The sequence below is a fragment of the Bactrocera dorsalis genome, chromosome 5 (genome assembly GCF_023373825.1).
Source record: "Bactrocera dorsalis isolate Fly_Bdor chromosome 5, ASM2337382v1, whole genome shotgun sequence".
Lineage (NCBI taxonomy): Eukaryota > Metazoa > Arthropoda > Insecta > Diptera > Tephritidae > Bactrocera > Bactrocera dorsalis.
This window is the reverse complement of record NC_064307.1, coordinates 13,150,365-13,156,364: the sequence shown is the minus strand read 5'-3', so window position 1 is coordinate 13,156,364 and position 6,000 is coordinate 13,150,365. Positions and strand designations below refer to the sequence as shown.

The 6,000-nt window shown below is 35.9% G+C and overlaps 1 protein-coding gene across 1 annotated transcript in view; it reads left to right on the top strand.

Moving 5' to 3' along the window:
• Positions 1-6,000, top strand: part of LOC105224455 (EMI domain-containing protein 1) — a 175,279-nt gene that overhangs the window by 92,002 nt on the left and 77,277 nt on the right. The gene's annotated exons all lie outside the window — the stretch shown is intronic.

The following is a 6,000-nucleotide window of genomic DNA, read 5'->3' as shown; positions in this document are numbered from 1 at the left end:
TCAAGTTTCTATAATGTATGTATACCTTAATTAGACACTTGCCTCGCCGTTCAATACTTTTGCCGTGAAAATAATCAAATTAATTCAATTTTATGTTCTGAAAAGTTTTATTTCGTTGAATAACTTCTTTGCTTATGCGAACATTTTTCATTTAATTTATTTGCATTCTTCGACAAAAGTGGAAGTGGCAGGCAAGCGACCTTCAATTTATGTTTGAATAACCACCAAAAAACGCTTGATTAATGTTTCGATGGCAAACGGGCAGATGACGAATGCTTGACGATTGAAGATTTTAATTGTCATTACTTTGCTTTAAAAATTACCAAATATAGCTGTTAAATTTCGAAAATTTTTCGAACAACTAATATATTGAAAAACACAGCTAAAAATATCTTCGTTACCAACTTCAGCTAACCCCAGGCGCGCTACGCCTGCTATCACATTAGCTGCTCACTTTGACATTGACCGCACCGGCTTATCACAGCTCCTAATTAATTAGCTAAAAAAGTTTTCCGTAAGCGCAAAAGTTACAAACAACTTCCGGTGTACGCGCTGCCATTACAACACCTGCTTTGCATGGCTGCCAGCCAAATAAATATATTTATATATATACTAATTAAGTATTTGTATATAAACACAAGCGCTTAAAGGCAGCAGCTCGGCGACCACGCTGCGTGTGCATAATTTCGTTTTGGGCGTAACGGCGCTGCGTGTTTGCGTTAATTATGGCCGAAGTCATCATTGATGCGCCACTTGACGACCAACCAACCGACCGGCCGACCGGCTTTGGGTGAAGGTAAGCCGTGTCATTACCACCGTTAGCGCGCCAATTAATCGCTGTAACATTAACTTAAGTATTCATAATAACATTTTAATAGAATTTCATATTTTTTGCTTTTCATTTATGTGGTTTTTTGTTGTAATTTAAGAATTTCGCGTGAAATTTAAGGCAACTTTTGTTTGTATATTGCTCGTGAGAACAGTTCAATAAACTTGAGTGTGAAAACACCTTAAATAAATAAATTACACGCTTGCAGTCAACGTTCGGTGGCAAAGACCTGAGGCGACTTTTAGAAATGGGCGCATATATTTGTTGTAGATACATATATACATGAGTGTATATCTCATACGCTCCTTTGTCGTATCATTTCATTATTTTGGCAAAGAATTCGCCAGTGAATTTGTGCGTTTTCAGACGTATAATTTCCATTTCTGCTTTAATGGCACAAATACAGGTCGATTCATCGATTTTACTCGATTGTCATGGCTTCTGTTGGACACAGTATACTAAGCAGGTGAATTTAAGGATAATTCAGTCTATTATCACAATAGTGGAGCCAAATAGCATGAAATTAACTTTTCACTTTTCGTAAGGCTAAGGCCGATGACATAGTGTAGCCATTAACAATGCAGTGAGCAAGTCGAAAAAGATTTAACTTCTGTACCTAGACTTTATATTGGGTAGTCGGAAAAGTCGTATCGTATTTTGTCAAATAAAAATATCTACAGGTAAATAGATCAGTATAATATTTTGATATTTCAAAAGGGTTTCGACTGGCTCTTGAGCTTTATTTCACTATGAGCTCAGCCTAAGGGTACAAATTAGTGAGATTTGAGCCAGGAATGAGTCTAACTGGGAAAACTCTAGTTTTCGATACGTGTAATGTGACTCAGAAGGGATTGCATACAACATTATATTGTTGAAAAAGCGTCCGGGACAAGTACTTTAATGTGATTTTGAAATGGAAGGATAGCAGGAGGTAGAGCGATAGTGTGTATATATTTTTGAGAGGGGTGGATATAAAGCTATGAATTTACGAAATACTAGAAGCAGGGATATCAAGCGAGTTTAGGGATTGAATTAGAAATTTATGTTGGATAGGAATTGAATACTGATGGAAGGGATTGAGGAATAGCTATGGGTATCGGAATTTTATGGTAATTGAAATTGGAATTGGTATGAAGAAAATATTATGGAATAGATCAGTAGGTAACGTACCTCTTCTATATTCGAACAGTGATAAATAATAATGATAAGGAGTAGGTGGAGGAATAAGGATATGATTGGGATTATAAGACGGAAATTGAAGGAATGTAAGGCAAGGTAATAGCAATGAAAGGAATCGGATATGGGAGTAACTCTTAAGAAATGAATGAGGAATATGGAGAGGATTTGGTATGTAATTAGGAACATTGGATAAAGGATGGGATAAAGTATGGTAAGGAATCGAATGGGAGAATAAGGATTATGGAGTAGTAGGAATTGGATATGGGAATAGGAATGAATATGGATTATGAAGAGGAATTGGGATGTAATTAAGAATAAAGGATAAGAGATAGGTAAATATATGGTAAGGGATTGGATGGGAAAAAGAGGATTATGGAAAGGAATTGGGTTATGATTAGGAACATGGGATATGCGATAGAATAATACATGGTAAGGGATTGGAAAGGAAAATAAGGATTATGGATAGGATGATAAGGAATTAGGTGGGAAAAAGGGTATTATGGAGAGGAGTTGGGATGTGATTAGGAACGTAGGGTAAGGGATAGGATAAGATATGGTAAGGCAAAAGAGGATTATGGAGAGGAATTTGGATGTGATTAGGTACATAGGGTAAGGAATAGGATAATATATGGTAAAGGTTCGGAAAAAAAATAAGGATGTAATTAGAAACATAAGAAAATATATAGGATAAAATATGGTAAGGGATTGGATGGGAAAAAGAGAACTATGGAAAGGAATTAGGATGTGATTAGGAACATAGGGTTAAGAATAGGATATCAAATGATAAGGGAACGGATGGGAAAAGGAGGATTATGGATAGGAATTGGGCTATGATTATGAACAAAGGGTGAGGAATAGGATATTATATGGTAAGGGATCGAATAGTAAAATAAGGATTGTGTACGGGAAATGGGATGTAATTGGGATGTTCATTGGAGGATTGTTTGAGAAAATGGGTATAAAGTTAAGGAGTAGAAGTGGATTAGGGAAAAAGGTATGCTTGGATATTTATTTAGGAATAAGGATGAAAGGATTTGAAATCGGGAATGAATTATTAGATATGAATGTGGAACGGAATAAAAAGTTAGAAGCTGAAAGTGGGGCTAAAATAGGTTAAAAATAATGAAAGCGGAAAAATTTAGTGAAGTTGGCGCAAACGACATAAGAATAAAATCAAATGTAAATAAGGGATTGGGGAATAAGAGTTTTAGGAGGAGTTCCAACCTAAGAAACTAAGAATTATGATTGGGAATGAGAAAAAAAATATAGAGATATGTAATTTCTCAGTTGGTAGTAGTTAAGGTTTACAATAAATTAGATTTTTAGTTTTCGAAAGAAAAAATTTCTTCTCAGAAAAAAAAAAACAAAGAATTATATGAAAAACTCAAATGTTTTGAACTGCTCATTTTTCGGCTGAACGTAATTCATTCAAAAATAATTCATACATACATATATACATGAATCAAACAATTTTATGCATTTAGAACTTCAAAGCGCTCTAAAAGTCGCACAAATTCGACTGAATCTATGAATACTAATGCACACAGCATCTTTCTGCATTAAACTGTACCGCTGCGCTTTCGACAAGGTCGTTTTCGTACGCTTAATAGGCGTTCAAATCAAATTAACATAAACATGACTGCACTTTTTTGACCGGTTTTCCACATGCTGATTGAAATATTTAATATTTGTTTTTACGATTATGATGAGCACATACGCAATTATCTACACTAACATACTTATGCTAATGCAATGTTGTAATGGTTAGAAAAAAAGGCATACAAGTTGCCAGCAGCTGAGAGCGGCCGTTACAAGCGTTGGTGAGAAACCAATATATGGGCAGTTATTGAACTGGTTGTCCCAAATATATATGAATGCATGTGCACATGTTCGCTGCACAAGTGTACTGCCTCTCCGCCAACGGCTGACATTAGACGACTGTCAAAAAATCCATTTTTCAACATAATAACGCATTATTTGCTGCATAAAAAATACATAAATAATATGTGTAGTTATGTTAACAGTATTTTTGTATGTATATATGTATGTCTTGGAGCGCACAAATTGAAAGCAAACATTAGCACATCAACACAACAACGCAGCAAACGGGCATGGCCTGTGTCTGGGGCGTCGAAGCCAATGAACATTCAACATTAGGCAGCAAGCATGTAATTACAACAAAACAGAAAAGGCAGAAAAGGTGGTAGTCGCCGACTTGACAGTGAGAACAGTTAATGCAAACAAAAATTGACGAAAATGTGCGGCAAACATACAAGCAAGCAAATGATGCGCACGCGCACACAACTACAAGAATTTGCACGGTAAACGCATTAATGCTAATGCAACAACAACCTGTAATGGCAGCGCGGCACAAGTCTATACATATGTATGTATGTATGTGTACGTGTGTACATTAAATATTTGCGAACGAGAAGTGTAAACTCATGTCTTACACGCTTTAAAGTTGTTGAGTAATTTTTAATGTGGCGAGCGCGTGCGGCTGTATGTGTGCTCATTATTTTTACACATAAAAACATTTAAAGAATTCAATAAATTTTAATTACAGGCGCACGGGCGCTTGTGCACAAAAGTTGACAACAACAACAAAAAACAATAAAAAATGTTTTCCCGCTGAGCAGCCGCTCTGACAGCATTGTGAGCATAAATGCTTTTTGATAGACAGTTAGACATTCAGTCTGGCGCACTGACAGCGCGTTCATGCAGGCGCTACTGCGCTGATATTGATGTTGCTGATACTTTCAAAGAATCGCATTGCGCATGCGTTCGAAGGCATTTATTTATTATATGTAGATGTGTATTGGTTTTTTTTTTTCACTTGCTGGCGGCAAGCCTCTCCAATAATTGCAGCAGAGAGCGCGAGAATTGACAGCTGTCAGTATGTCAGTCGGCAATGTGGGCGTACTTGAGACAAAGTGGGTTGATTCGATTTGATTTCAGGCTTTTTGCGCAAACTGTGTCGAGATGTTATCGCGACTTTTTCCCACAATGAGAGCGCTATGCGGCTTTCCGTTTTTTTGTAATTTTTTTTTTTGTTTTATTTTATTTTTTTATTTTTATTTTTTTTTTTATTTTTATTTTTTTTTTTTAATGTACCTTCTTCAAATATCAAAAGGCTGGCATGTTTTAGATTGGCTAGCCGCAAATCATGCTGCGTTCTAGGCAATTAATTGTCTGCAATACAGCCAGACACATAAGAAAAATATTTAATAACCACTTTTACGACAGTTATTTCTAGTCAGAAATATTTGCATGAAGACGCCATGAAATCTATGACTTTCAATCTTTCCATATAACTATAATATACTCTTCATACTCTTCATGTGCGTGGTTTTGTCACTTGCACGTATAATTGAATATAACTTTAATATGCGCACAAGCCATAAATAACATAAACGTCATTGTTTTGCACTTCAAACAATTCACGCTTAGTCTAAAGGCAAATACAGTGGCAGACAGTGGTGATGTGTCAGCAAACAAAGCTGCTGTAGAGAATATGAGAATAACGCGGCGTGGCACGGTACATCCGTGTGCTAATATTCATAAGATGCGTTCAGCTGATATATTGAACTGGATTGGTGAATGCCGTTAGAAATCTACATAAAAAACTGAAAGTGGTATTCGGAATTCAGCAGCGCACTTTTATATTCATAAAAAATGCATTAATATCGAAATTGTTACTGTTGCCACACACACACAGTATGATTAATACACCATAGTATATGATCCATTGCCTGCTTTATTGCCAGTAAACTGGCTTACTTGCTCATTTTGTTTCACATGAAACATTTTGTAATATTTCGGAAAGCTTAATGTGTTCGCCTTGAGCTGTCAAAACAACAGCATACTTAACTCTCTTCTTTCGTTATATTAAAATGAAGATTTTAATAACGTATAAATATGATGTGGTTGCAATCGATATCTATTCGCTTAGTTGTGCGTATTTTATTTCGAAAAATTGACAGCAGTTGCAT